This window comes from Chamaea fasciata, unplaced genomic scaffold (genome assembly GCF_029207755.1).
Source record: "Chamaea fasciata isolate MVZ Bird 193981 ecotype frontalis unplaced genomic scaffold, bChaFas1.0.hap1 SCAF_2, whole genome shotgun sequence".
NCBI lineage: Eukaryota > Metazoa > Chordata > Aves > Passeriformes > Sylviidae > Chamaea > Chamaea fasciata.
Window position 1 is genome coordinate 24,014,740 of NW_027094087.1, and position 15,780 is coordinate 24,030,519.

A 15,780-nucleotide genomic window follows, 5' to 3' on the forward strand; every position below is an offset into this window, starting at 1 on the left:
ATAAAGCTCCAGGTCTCAAAACTGCTGAAGTTTCTAGGTGCAGCATTTCTCTCTATTTCATGCCAGGAAGAAACATCCCTCTGAGACAGGCTAAAGCAAGGAAGACCATGAAAGCCCTCCTTCTACCTGCTGAGTATTTTTTTACTTCCAAAGTCCCCAGAGCAAATTCTCTACTGGTCTACTCCCTTACATCACTACTGGAGCAAGACTGTTGGCCAAAAAGGCAGCAATTTGCTTTAGAGACACTGTGATTACTCTAATCACAGTACAGTTCTGACACAGCAAAATGCAAGCAAATGGGAAATGGCTAAAAGCACCTGGGCATCCCTACCTCTGGCTGTACCTGGTGTGACATTGCAGGAGCTGAAGATGCAACCCAGCTCTAGTTCAAAACTTTGGCCACTGGGAACACAAACATGCTCCTATTTATGGATAGCTGGGATAAAACTACCCTCGGGCCACATATTTAAAGCGAAGGAAAGAGAAATTTGGCATAGGCTTTAAGTCCTTAAACAAACAACACACACTTATTACAAATGCACAGTGTATGAAAATGTAGCCTGTGCTAGAGAAAGCCAGGGAAAATCCTCAATTGTGTACATTGCTGTAGGCTACCCAAAAGCAAATGGGACTGTGGCTCTTTAGCAAACACTGGGGGCTGGCTCCTTCTCTCACACATGTAAAAGTAGAGGGAACCAAAAGTCCCATTCAACCCAGGTCCCAGATTTACCACATGCATTAATCCTCCCTCACACCAAACCCTGTGCAGTATAGGAAGGCATGAACCAGGGACATGGATGTTGGCAGGCACTTGATTGCACTGACACCGGTTACAGTCTAGGGGCCTGAACAAATGAGTCACATAAATCTTTCTGGATCTCAAACTCAGTTTTCAGGGTGTCAAAGTACTCTATTAATATAGGTGAACGTCAAACAGTTCAGAAAAATATCCTAAAACTTTCATGAAGTTGCCAAAACTAGTTTTTAATTACCTTAGTTAGTGCCAGTTGTCTACGTGTTAGTAAGTCTACAAGGCTAGGATTTTCTCAGGAATTTGACAAAACTGTTGCTTCTGGTCTTATTAAAAACAACATTGCAGAGTGACAAAAATTCCCCAAAGCCTCCTACCTGTATCTCCCCAATCACATGCCTGCACTAAAAGCAAGTGAAATAGAAAAAAAGATTTGAACCAATTCAGGAGAGCACAAACCTCACCCGTTACATTGACTCTGCTCCCCACCCCACCAAAAAAAAAAAAAAAAAAAAGGATTAATATTTTTTTTAAAGAAACAGAAAGCACTATATCCACTATTGTTATTAACCGACTACCAGTATCAACAATACTGTTTTGGATTCCTAGAACACCTGAACACTTGGGATCCTGGGATCTCAAAGCACTTAATAAAAAAGTTGACCAAGCTTCAACATGCACTATTTGGGGAAAGAAAAAAAAAAAAGAAGCAAAAATGATAAATATACAGCACAAGCAGTTCCAGCATCATCATGTACCTGTAATATTTGAGCTCCACCTCCCTTGCCTTAACCTTGCCTATTTATTGGCAGAGTGGGATAATAGTAACCCATCAAATCCTAAGGTTTCAGAAACATAGGAGCCTTCTCCTCCCCATTGCTCAGAACCTTCTTTCCCCAATACATATCAATGTACATTTGGACAGAGACATTACAAGACTTTCTTCCCTTTTCTCTGAATGGTGAGGTCAAAAATGCAACAGACACCACAGGGTCTCATAGATCATTAGCCCAGTGTGTTAAGATATCTTGGCAGGAAGAAAACTGCAGTCCAACAGTCCCAGGAAAATCTTCTATAAACACTGGGATTAGAAACACCTGTTTTTCAGAGGGGTGGTAAGTGTGGAATTATTTAGGCTAATTTTTTTTCTGGGCAGGGTAATATGTTTTTGTTTTGGGGGATTTTTTTGAGGGGAGAAACATCTGAGTGAGGTCTTTCCTACTACTTCCACATTGCTAACATTTCTTCTGGATGAAGTCTCTGTTGTCCAAGCATACAGCTGAGTTCATGCAACTGCTGAGCTAATAAGGTCACTTTCCTCCTGTTTTCATGAAAACTACAAGGAGTAAATGTCTTTGAGATTTCAATTTAGCTGAAATCAGTCAAGATACTCAGTCATTACAGGAATTTGAAAGACAGTCAGACACTATGCTTATAGAAGGTATGTTTCTGTATGAAACCAGGCTAAGAAACAGCTGAAAAGAAAAAATGAAAGTTATGTTAGCTGAAAGAGTTCCCTGAAAAAAGCAATATAACACAAAATGCTTCTTTATCTGAATAGTCCTGCATAAATCAATGGAGCTACTCAGCAAACAAGGACTGCAGCATCAGGCCTGGCAAAGGGCTTCCTCTGCTTTCTTTCTGTTGAGATGTGAAACCAACTCTGCATCGACTCCAAGGCCATCACCAGTAATAAGATCAAGCCGGTGCAAAGGGGACATTGAGAAAACAGCTTGCCACAGCTGCAGCGTCAGGGAATAATCCAGCTGCAGGTCACACATGATCCATCGATAGCAGAGGGAGAAGGTAAACCTCCCTCTTCCCAGAGAGCCAGCCTCAGCTTCCCGCCCCTCATCCCCAGCCAGAGCCCAGCCAGCCTTGCCAGCTGCGCAGCCCTGCAGCCACAAATAAGCGCTCACAGAGAAGCGGCCGGGAAGCAGACTGGGTTTATTTTATTGTTTTGCAACTTCCTATTTATGAAAATGCTGAGAGAGCCTGGATACGGATCAAGTTTCAATGCTCAATATTTATTAGCGTCTCACCTGCCTCCCTGGAATGGGAACTGCAGGCGCTTTGATTAATGGATTGGCAAAAGGAAATGTATAGTTTCCCTGTCGCCTGGGTAAGCGCCTCCCTGTATCTTGTGCCGAGAGGCTATTTTACAGCATCGCAGCCCTCAGTGAATCTCTGCTGATTACTTGCTGCCTCCCTGCAGCAGCACGGCTGCTCCGAGGTGTGGGGTGGCACCGTGTTTTATCCTGGAGCAGGAGCAGCACTGCGGTGCTATGTCAAGTAGAAATAGGCCCTCTCTGAACAGCAGTAAAAGCACTGATTTAAAATATCACCCCAATGGTGGCTGCAGGTTGGGGAATAAACTAAGTTCTTCCCCGTGCTCAGAGAGCACCCACCGGTGCCATAGAGGGATTTCCGGCTGTGGCCTGACCACTTTCCCAAGGAAAAAGCTGTATTGCCTGCAGAGGCAGATTGGTGCTAGAGAAGCCTGTAGACCCAGGCGGCTTCAGCAACTGCACCTGTGGAACATGAATGTTACAAAGTCATAGAACCATTGAAGTTGAAAAAGACCTCTAGGATCATCAAATCCAACCATTAACCTAATGCAGGTCTACCACTAAGCCATGTCCCTAAGTGCCATATCTAAGCACCTTTTGAACAGTTCCAGGAAAGGCCCTGTCCCTCTGCTTTTCTTCACCAACCACCTCTGGTTGTGAAATTAAGCTTAGGTGCATCTTTACACCAGTGCACTGATTTTGAGCTAAACAGAGTTTTCACTTAGCCCCAGTACACCCTGCAGGATGCTTATGCTTTGCCACTGGGTAGCCAAGAGTCACTGCTGAAGCCCAGACCCATGGAACAACAAGCAGCTGACCCTAAACAGTTGTTTTCACAGAAGGAAACCTTCCTATCCCAGCACTGGCCTGTTCCCAGAGTTCAGGCATTTTGAGGTACAGCTCAAATACTACTATTGGTAGCTGCCATCCCACAGCTATCAGCCACACAACAATTATGGTATATGGTGAAGTGGGTCAAGAGCACTCCTGCATGATACAAAAGAGACTACTCATTCAATCTCTACCTTATTTATACTACAAAATTAAAAAAAATTTTCATGAATGGTGAAAGCAAAAGAGGAGAGCAGAGCATATTTCCTCCAGGAGAGGGCAGTCCCATACTCACACACTGGTAACTCATAGCACATGCTGGAAATGAATCAGACTTTCCTAATGAAAAGGCCCCGTTATCCCAACATCCTCAGCCAGTCTGTCTTCCCTTGACTAGGACAGAACTGTGCCCTGCAGATACCTGGAGTCCATGCAGTTATTTAATCCTGCACATTGTAATCTTTTATCTTTACATTTCAGCTAATAATGCTGCTCCAGTGGAAGTGAGTGAGTACTGGCACGTGTTAGCACCAGGCATGGAGTGGGTCATGCTGTGAGGGTCTCACACATACATTGTGGTACACCATGGGCTTTGCCTTCAGATACCTCCTGTCTGCCTCAAAAAATCTGACCCTTCACTGCTGCACTGGCAACCTTCCACATAAAATACTTCTGTGCTCACATACACATTACTCCAGCTGCAGGCTCCTCACACCAGCTCTGCCGCTGCCTCCCTCCTCTTGCCTGCTATCCCCCCAGCTGAGGGTTTCCTAGCTCTGCCAACCTCTTTTAGTCTCTGCTTTCCTATTTCCACCTTTGGCAGGACACCTTAGATCCATCCTTCAACCTGTCTCTTTATGGTTTCATCAAGGGAAGTTCATTAGCAAGGCTCAGTACAAGACACCTCTCTGGGGCTGATGGCAGCATCGCCCAGCTCTCCTCACTCCTGGGCTGTTGGAGAGTGTTCTCCTGCACCATAAGCCTGTGATGGCCTGTCCTCACCCCTTCCTGGCCACGCACAGGAACCAAGTGCACATGACCCTAAAGGATTTCTACAGGGTTTGGCTGGACTTCAGTTAATTGCTACTGCAAATTAGGTCTAAACCCATTTGTCCCAACCACATGATAGATGAGGCTGTACATTACGGCTGCTTCTAAAGTCTACATTTTTATCAAAAGATTGGCAGTCCCTGTGGGCCCCGCTGAGATAAAAAGGGCCTTCTTCTTCCCAAGCCTCTCTTCCCTGCTCACGCCTTCTCCCTGGTTTTTGTATTCAGCTTAGGGCCTCCAGGAGTGTCTAGAGGAATTCATTTCCTTCACAGTCCACCCCTCCTTCTCCTGAACAAAAACTAGAGCTGGTTTTTCCAACTTGGATTCACAGGAGAAATATGAAAGCTAAAGGCACACGGTATAAATAAACATGCAATGGGAACAGAAGAGGCAAAACACAGAGGCCCAACGCAGACGAGAGAGACAATGCAGCATAACAAACAGCGGGCTGCACTTCGCCTGTGGCATTTTCCAGCTACATCAATAATTATATAATACAACGGCCGCCGATTTCTCAGGCATGGATCGATGCCGACTGCGGTGCCACCCCACTCCGCGGCGGGTTGTGGGCTCAGGGGCTCTTTGCAGGCCCCCACTTTGCCTGTGCCAAGGATCAATCAATGCACTTTTCAGGCAGCACCAAGGGCTAGGAAAGCGGTACATGTATTCCCCAGACTACAGGCACAGGGCTCTGCCCATGGCACTTGGTCCCAGCACTGATAGAAAGTGGCTTGCCACCTTTTTTTCCCTCTCCCAACTGCCTGCAGAAGGCACAGTGTAGGGACTGCTTTGCATAGGTGCTGCTTGTTGGCAAGAAGTTGGAAGAGGATTCATTCCACAAGTGCCTCACATGCTGCAAACTTATTTAGCAGGAAGCTGAATGCGGTTGTCAAGTATAAATGTATGAATGCACCCACTTGTCAGGCCTTCTGGCAAAGCAATTAGGGGACAGGGTACCATTAGAGACATCCATATTCTTCATAACAAAATATAATTCTCCAAATAGTTTATTTTTAGCATCTCTGCTGCAGTAAGTTGAAAAACAATAGAACAATTTTGTGGGTAGAGCATAATGAGCATCTCTGCTTAACAGAGTGGAGTCGTGTAAAACCACCCTCAAACTCTCATTTTTGAGTGTATAGATGCTAAACATTGTCCTGGAGGGGGAAAAAAACAGGAAATCAAATTAAGGAAACATTGAGAAAAACTCGAAAATTAACAACCCTCTTTTCTTTTAGGCAGGGATGTGAATTCTATGAAGAACAAGCCAGAAATAGAGATTTCAAACTATTAATGCTTATTTAAATGCTAACCTGAGAGAAGTAGCAAAAGCATTGTCTGACCAATGCAACTTTCCACAAATGACAACTATTGCTAAAAGCTTCCTATGCCAAATCTAATTAAACTGAAAGAGACATTTGGAAACAGGAACTGGTTGGTCATCTTCAGGAAAGGGGACCTTTTTGGCTAGAACTGACAAATATGAAATGATAAAACCAAAACCAACAGCCAGAAGACATGGATGGTAGATTCTTGCTCTATGCAATTTACCAGTAAAGTAATTGGCTTGTCGTGTGGTGTTATTATTTTATTGTGTTGCAGGCTGTCTCCAGTCAGGTTTTGTCTTGTTTTAGTTAGACAGGCATTCTGATACCACTATGTAAAACGTCAAGTAATATAATTGGGCCCCAGTCCTACAAGGCCTTCCTTCAGATAGAACTCACATGTCATTGGGAATTTCAACTGATTTCCCTGCTGGAAGGCTGGATTAAAGGTCTTCCTACTGCAAAAATTGAAAAACTCATAACACTGACACACTCATCTTGCCAATCAAAGAGTAATAAAAAATAGAAGTGGCTCTGAAACAGATCATCCAAAACAGCAAGAAATCCCTAAATAATTAAAAAAAAAATACTTGTATCCCCCAGCCTATAAAACTTGTGGCACATTTCCCTATCATTATAGCTACAGAGATAAGCACTTGAGAACCACCATGGATAGGCTGCAAAATAAAATCAGTGCCATAGAGGAGGATTCTATCCTTAGCACTCCAGCTAGAGCCAGAAGCAGAGGTTTGCATTTCCCTCTTTGGGAGGACGCACCAATCTGTAACTAGGTATCTTGACTGAACTGTTATACATATATCTAATTTGCAAAGACAAAGAGGCACGAGAAGATAAGAATGGGTGATCTTGTAGTCGAGGTGATATGGCTATAAAAATTTATTTCTATGCATAATGCATTGCCTTTGCTGCAATTGGTGCTCCCAGCTGAGATTTGTTCATATGAATGGATCAGAGAAAGCTTTCTCCCAGTTTGTGTAAGGGAGAGTTGAAACATGAAAGACGGTCAATATCCTGGTTGATTTTCCCCCCCACCATTAACAGCTGTTAAAAGGTATAATAGGCATAAATAACCATTTTCGGAGATCACATGATGTACAAACAATCTAGTATATATGGAACAATGCCTGGGTATTATCATCCCATTGCCAACAAATGATGGAGGTTAGGAAGAAGCCTGTGGTAGATGAATGCAGTGGAACTGAACATTCTGACTCCAGCCAAATACCCTTCCTATTTGGCAGGTGCATCAGGAGAGCAATGGAATAGGTTAAAAGTAGGGAATTACTGCAACCCAGCTAATCATCAGCAGCAGGTTAAGCCATAGTAGCCTGACTTTCAGATCTGTGCCTGTACACTGGACTGGCTACTGATTTTCCATTTTCTACCACTATCCATTCAATGCAGTTCAGAGTTCTAGATTCAAACCCAAATAACCCACTTGGGCCCAGGGCATACATGTGAATATTTACAGAAGTTTTACCAGGGAAAATATGTGGGTAGAAAGAACTCAAATATTTGTTGGCTGGAGAAACAAGCAGATTAACACAACCTGTACTGGCACAATGTTTTGAGTTTGCTGTTTGCATCTCTCTGCCATCTAATCGAGTCCCTTTGGAGGACTTGTTTCTGTGAGGGCTCTCTCTCCATTGCATGCTGATCACTGATAATGCAGTCAGCATATTGTAAACGGAAGCTGCTTTCCACTTCAAAGGGACAAACCCTAATTTGCCATAGCCCTGGGTCAGGCGCAAGTTAAATGAGCTGGAGCAGGACACAGCCACACCCTCCATCGCTGTGCTGTGCAGGCTGCACTCACACACACCAAATCAATTACTTGGGGCTCTTCTGAATGAGATGGGAGAAAATTACATCTGAGCTCTGGCCTCAGCCGATCAATCCTACAGTAATCTGGTTTTTCTAGGAATGACACTGCAGGCGAGGCTTGTGTGACCTACAAAGAGAAAGGTCTCGGCTCAGTCGGCTCTCTAGGTCTCCTTTTCTGTTCCCTCTCTGTTTTGCTACTGTCTCCATCCATGGAGCTATCCTGTCACACTCTCCCTTCCAGAGCTATCCAACTGCAAGAAGTCACTGAAGCTTAAGCACCAAATAGCCGATTTTATTTGCACCACTTATGATCAATCTACAGAAAAAAACTCTCCTTCCTCATTCATGTAGTAGCCACTTCCAGGATTTATCTGCTTCCAGAGATTACAGTCCAAGAAAGAGAGGCAGGAAAAGTGAGTTACAGTATTCAAGACTGCTTTACATGCAATAAAACCCAAGATTTAAAATAACCAGGACCCCACTTGCTCCCTTCCAGAGCTTGTCAGGTCTTGCAAACTCACAAGTCTCTTGAGCATCCCATCCTGTGTGGGAGAACACATAGGATGTGTGAAAAAAATAGGAAATTCCCTTGGGGAAGAAAAAAAAAAAATCATAACCCTAAGCAACAAAGGCCCTGTAGAAACATACATAATTATTACCTAAATTTATGCGTTTAACAAGTACCAAAAAGGCCAGTATGAGGTTTTTCTTCTTAGTAATCAAAGGCAACACTCAGAGCCTTGCAGATTTTAAGTTCTGTTGGTTTACTTGAACTGTAATTATGGACTTAGGAACACAAAACAAAGATTACCAAGAAAGCACTAAGAGTCATTACCCTGTTAAATCTGTCACTATAGCTTTGTTGCCCTATCTATGCATACTTGTCACAGGGAGGCTGCAGGCGAGCAAGATTAGTAGCAATGAGCTCCCTTGAAGTTAGGGCGCTATAGACAAGGGTGTTTTGATTGCTTTCTAGAATAGTTCAGGCCAGGACTCAAGCCATGGAACTGAAAGTCAGCAATTCCACCATCTTGTCTTTCCTCTCTCCTTTGCCTTGGGTTCCTCTCTTTTACCTCAGAGGTCTCTGCAAGCTACTTCTCACTGAATGCCCCATGCATTTCACAGACTGATGACTCATTTTCAGAAATAAGATGCATCAGAGCTCAAATCTGATTGGCAGCTGATCGGTTCTGCCCTCCTGAGTGCCAAAGCCCAGATTCCTAAAGGCTATTTAAATGCCTTAATAATATCTTTAAAATCTAGTGGACAAAAAGCCAAGTTTAAAGCAAAATAAAGAAATATCCACAAGTAAAACTAAATAGATACCAAAAAAAAAAATCTCATTATATTTGTATCTGTTTATTCCTAAATCATATCAGAAGATGGAGTCTCCAATCCTTCACTTGACAGAATGTCTTCTGACCTGCCTAAATAGAGTGTTTCTTCTAAAGACAATCTTAGTATCAGCCAGTATGAGACGATCTGCAGAACAGTATCTTCCCTGTAGAAAAACTGAGAGTTTAAAAGTCTAGGACTACAGCACAGAAAACAAAAGACTACATTCTTGGCAATTTCCATGAGTATGTCAGACTGCAGCAAATTATATCCTATAAGCTCTGTGCAACCATTGACATAGTATTTGCATTAGCTTCTCCTCCTCCTCATGAGTCAGGGTGCCTGTGCCTCAGATGTCTACCTAAAACAATAGAGACCTGCTGTGTGTGCCAGACTGGGGTACAAATTAACTACTGTGCAATCACAGGGGATGTTTCCAGGATTCTTACAGCTGGAAAACAAACAATGAAATTTGGCCTCAAATTTATTAGGATATAAAATGGTTCTCATTAAAAAGTCATTGCATATCACAGGACCTCACAGCAATATCTGATTTAAAACCAGCCAGCCATCTCTCCTGGACGTAGAGCACACAGGAGCATGTGACTTGCTGCAAGGTGGTACCTCTTAACAATGACCGCCATGCCAACAAATAAGACCACAAATAAGAAAGCAGCACACCAACAATCATACAACAGAAGGTTAACCTCAAAACCCAAAAGCTGAGCCTGTGCCTGAACATACCAGAAACATAACAATACAGCATGAGAAAATTTCTCAAGCACAGGGTGCCACTGGCATTCACTGAAGATGGCTGAGTACAAAATGGCAGAGCATTATTGATGCTCTTGACTGTCAGGTGGTTGGTGCATTTTTCCTTCTCAACTCTCTAAACACTAGATCCAAACCACATGACAAAGCAACCAGTGAGACCACCGACAGGCTGAACACTTAAAAGACAGGAGATGCCAAAAATACAGACCTACTGAAAGCTGGGGTGAACTCAAACTTCCTCACCTGTGAATTTGGAAAAGAGTTCAGACCCATAGATGCAGAAACAATACAAAGGCTGCTCTGCAGAGGCTGCAGCACAGGATTTTTGGGCTTGCAGTTTTATGTCTCTTCTATTCTAGGTGACATCTCTCCAGCTGACAGCGGCATCTGAACAATGCCTGGACTTTTTAAGCTGAGGTTCTATTGTTAAACACCGGAAATGCATCTGTTAGTGTTCAAGAAAACACTGCCTTTCTCATGATGGCAAAACCCAAACCAAAATACATGCTCTCATTAGCCTCTGACACACTGTTCATGATGTGTATAAAAATTGGCTCTGCTATTTCTAATAAACAGAAGAGAGCCCATACAGATTTAAGTACTTAGACAAGCGTATTGTGTTGCATTAAGGAAATGTAGAACTATGTTACAAGAAATATAAAGGGAATTCTTCACCGAATTTGCTGAATACAGCTCTCCTCCATTAATGCAATTCTGGCTGTCATTACCAATGGTCTTCCTAACTCCTAGCCAGGATTAACTAGTCACGGAATTGAGAGCTCACTGCAGCTTTTTCTAGGAAGGCAGAGTTGAAAGTAACACAGGTCAATTCACAGAAAAAGTTTCTTTCTTCATCATGCAAGAATGGGATGAATAAAAACAGAATCCATTTATCAACAGTACATTAAAACTCCAGGGCTCCTAAGGTTTATTTCATTTCGAAGCATGGCCTGCCTGCTCATTTTAACATGACTTCATGAAAAGCTTTCTGCATTACAAAGGGATCTCAGGGTTTGGCTTTCTTCCTCCCCATGCTCCAACTGCTCTTCTCCCATGCTGTCAGCTCAGCCACACTGCACAGTGACAAGAGTCCCAAACTCACTGTGTGCCTGTGTGACCCAGTGAGTAGCTAATGCTGTAGGTCAGAAGAAATGATCTTCCGGCATGGAAACATCAGTTCTCAGCAAGCCTTCCAAAAAGACGTCCAACAGCACACACATCAGGTAGGCTGCCCATATTGGGAAGATTGAAAGGTTCCTTTCACAGCTTAAGAGCAAAGTTTCCTCTAAGAAGACAGGTATTAGTGCCAGCCACAACAGATCTCAGGCTGTATTCTACAGGCAGCTCATGCTGGGTTTCTGTGGGTAAATAACTTATCTTTCCTGTGCTTCCATTTCACTACATGGAAGATTTAAGTCTCCAGGACTTTAAAAAAAAAAAAAAAAAAAAAAAAAACAAAAAAAAAAAACCAAACAAACAAAAAAAACCCAACAATGATTAAAATGTACACTTTCACTAGCTTTCTGTACTGGTTGTACAAGGGATTCAATGGAGGGTCAAAAAAAAAAGAAAAAAATTAAAAGTATGAAAGCATGGAACTCACCCTGAGTTTCAGAGTATTAAAATGAATACTCAAAGCAACTTTCACATTTGCTCAGCGCAATGTCCAGGAATACCAAGAGAACCTTTGCCCTCTTCTTAGGAAAATAACATGGTGAACTTTTACTATGGATCACAGGAAAATTAACGTTCACACTTTCAGCCAGCATTAAAGTGGCTTTAATTCAATTTAGTTGGATTCCCTTTAAAAGAAAATTAAACTAAATCAAATGAAGGCCATTTTTAACTCCAAACAAGTGTGAGTGCATGCATCAGTTTAATACATTTTACATAATCCACTTGAAACCCACCTTGTTACTTAATTCAGATCAACTTTCCTGTGTGCTCTACCTAGACAAGCCCTTAGAGATAACATTATCCATCCTCGAGGAACAGCTGCATTTCATTATTGACACCTAACTCTAGAGAGAGCTACTCTGGAAAGGACAACACAGTTGCACACAATTTATATGTCTGTCACAGAGAGAACAATGCTCTGTATACAGCTACAATAACAATTAATATACTGGTAGTTGTTTTTCCATTAGTCACTAATTATACAGTAGACCAGTTATACAGAAGCTTTGTTCCTGGCAAAGAAGCCAGTGCTCCAGAATGACTGAATTGATAATCCAGAGCCTGCCTTTTGTTTCCCTGGTGATACCCTGCACCTTTGCCATCAGTTCACTGAAAACACTACAGATGGTACAGATCCATAGGCAATGGCTGTGCATTGCACACCGCTGTTTAAGAACTTCTGAATTATGGCATTTGCATGAGAGGAGTCAAGGTGAGTTCAGTGACTGAACAGAATTGCTTCCAGTCTTTGTCACTAAATATAAGAAGAATAGTTTGTCACTGAAGATTTTTGCTTCCTCTTACAAAATAAAGGAGAAGCGTGGCAACCTTTACACTGTTTCATCGCGCTGTTGCAAATACAACAAAATGCCAACCCTGGTTGAGGGTGGCTTTGAAGGACCTTTGTTTCACCAAGACATCTTGAAAAACCTGAAAAAGGCAAGAAATGCATAGCTCCTTTTAAAAGGATTTTGCAATAAACCCCAGTGCATTTGGTAAGCCACAGATGTGACTCTGGCCAACCAGGAAAGGCACAAATGTGCCCAGCTCCACAGCTTTCCTTTTGATCTTTTCTGCATATTCTTTTTCTCTGTTTCTTTCTGCATCAAGAGTGCATCATGATCTGTGCTCTTGTGTGATCCAGCCAGTCCACACTGGTGCAGGTTTTACAACTTTGAGGAGAGCCAAAGAGGAGTGGTCTGGCCGTGATCTTTGATGTCTGAAGAGCAAAATAGGAGATGTGACCATCCTTCTTACATCACCCTGGATGTAGCAAGTTAGAGCAGAAGGGTAATTGTCTCACCTTTCCCCCCACCAAAGAAAAGGCCCAGGGATTGTAAAGTGTATGAAAAATGCCAATTTACAGAAGTGGCAATTTCCAATCAGCTTCTCTAATTAGCATTTAGTGGAAACTTTTTGCCTTTCACCAATAAAAGACCTCTCCAGGGAATTGTGATTAGAGCAAACTTCCTCTTGATATGGGAAAAGGGATAGAGACAGTGTTAAAGACAGCATTACATAGTTTTTTAATGAAAGCCTAACCTCAAGAAGTTGTTCACTGGAACAAGTCAATGAACCATTTTGATCTCATTATTTGGAATCCTAACTTTTAAAATTAAAACCTAGTCAACATGTCTTGATCCAACTGTGTTCATCTGCAATCAACAACTGCAGGAAAATAAGATGCCTTGCTTTCTCTCCCTTTTTCTTTGTTGTTACTACAAATAAAAGTGGAAAGAAATTCTTTATGCTTTCGTTAATATTTATACAGATAAAATTTCATAGATTATATTTGGGTTTTTTGGTTTTTTACACATAAAAGTTGGGAAAATATCATCCAGTTGACTTCAACTTCATTAAAAAACTGCTAAGTCATCCCCCAAACTGACTGATTCTTTATTGCCTGTGATGAGCACCAAGGAACAAATATTAGCCTTATAATGAAAATTCAATCACATCCTTAACTACTCACAGACTACCACTCTGCTCCACAAGGTATAGGTGAGCATAATTGACAAGATGGATCGAATTATCCAATAGATTTAACTTGTGCAAATTTTTATCGCAAAGACTTTGTTTTAGCTTTACTCAGTATACTACCACATTAATCCATGTAGCTAGAGAAACACTAGGAGGGGAAAAAAAAAAAAACACACAAAAAAACTTCCCTCCTAGAAAGAAGACACCTTTATACCAAACAGCAATAAAAGAACAGAGAGAAGATTGGAATCCATCACAAAGACAGTATCTTTTATGTATGGGGGAAGATGGGGCTGGAACTTCCTTTGTCTTCATTTTCATTGTGTAGACAGGTAAGCTAAGGCACAAACTGATTAATTGACTGACTTAAAGAGAGCCTGTGGCAAAGGCAGGAATTAAGCTCAGCTCCCCCTGAGGATCAGTCCAGTATCTTAACAAACCCATATCTTTCTGTTCTGAAATGCTGTGGCTTTCCTTTGTAATTAAACAGCATGGATATGAGTGGGCTTATTTTAACTGTCATTGTACTGAAAGAACTTGCACTGGTCAAGTGGGTAGGAACTGCCGTGCCAACCTAAAAAGGCTTCTCCTCTACTTAACTCCAGGCTTCTAAGCTTTCAGAAACAGAAAATATTGCATAAGCAACAGTACTGGGAAATTCTGAAGGCACTCTGAAAGAGCTTTTTATACTCTCCCATTTTAATAACTGGTGCTTTTACTGTACATGGTATACAGTTACAGAATAATGTACATGGGTTTAATGCCTACTATGATAATATCCAAGGTGAAGATATTGAAAATTCAATTAAAATATAGTTTAGGATATTGGCTTATTTTAATTTCCAGCCTCCTTTACCCTCCATTCACCTCCTATGCATCCAGGACTGAAGCTAGAAGTTACATGCTGAATCTTCTCTCCTGTAACTCATAATCTGACATTCTTTGTACTTCTTCAGAATCTGACTAGATGAAACCTCTTCTTAAAATTCTACAGAGTCCCTCTACTCCTTTAACAGAAGAGGACATTGATGTGCTGAGACAGGAATAGTTCCTATTAAAGACAAACCTTGATTGGGACCCCAAAGTTTTGCCTCTTAGCACTAAGCCCTCGGTTACTCATACTTGCATGAGGTTTTTTAAACCATGGTCACTTTTTTGTTCTCTCAGAGAGAGAACATAATTTATTTCACCACAGCAAAAGCAACTCCCTCCTCTGCAGTTCTCAGTTATCTTTAAACAACAAAACTTTTGCCATCGTTTGTGTTTCTCCTAGTTGGATCAATGAAGTTCTCACTGTCACTGTGTTGCCTTACATGGTACAGAGAAGAAAACAGAAGTCCTACTGGGACACGATCAGAGAAACAACAATAATTTCAAGAGGCAAGCAATGAACCAGAATCTCAGAAAAGCTTCAACTGCTGTCCAGAGTTTCTACTGATCCTTCCTAAAATATATGAGAAAGCGCACTGTAGGGTAAGTCCTTTCGGTTGCCTGCTAAGCTGAAGAGAGGTGTCAAGCATCACTGCACATAACAAAACAATGTGCAGTGCTAGGACAAGCACTGCTGGAACAGAAGGGAGATCCTTGTTCTATTTTCTCTAACAATGCTCAGGAACACCTGGTTCTGGAAACTAAACATCAATTTGTTTATGTCAGGTTTGAGAGAACATGTACCTGAAGTGTTTATATGGCCTGTCTAAATCTTACCCTGACTGCAGAAATGGCAGGTGTTATCCTTGTCACATGAAATATTATCACTAAACTACTTGTTTCTGAAACTCCTCCAACTTTCCAAATTTTATTATAACAAATTGTATATCTAAAATATTATACTTTTGATACTCCTTTATTTCAATGGGAGCACACGGTTTCCATAATGAGAGGAAAGTAGCACAACAGCTTCCAGGACATTTCATAATCAAACCTACTCTAGATGTAGTTTACAGAGATGTGAAGATTGAGGTTAAGTACCATCAGCTTGATGAACTGACATGTTCATCAGTCCCCAGTAAACTGCGAAGTGGGCTCTTTGAGGCATCCAAAGATGCTCTATTTATATATATATTTATATATATATATATATATATATATATATATATATATATATATATATATATATATATATATGCATCCCTGCTCTATT

The 15,780-nt window shown here is 41.6% G+C and overlaps 1 protein-coding gene across 1 annotated transcript in view; it reads right to left on the reverse strand.

Annotated features, from left to right (window-relative positions):
* Nucleotides 1–15,780, reverse strand: part of LSAMP (limbic system associated membrane protein) — a 993,127-nt gene that overhangs the window by 959,707 nt on the left and 17,640 nt on the right. The gene's annotated exons all lie outside the window — the stretch shown is intronic.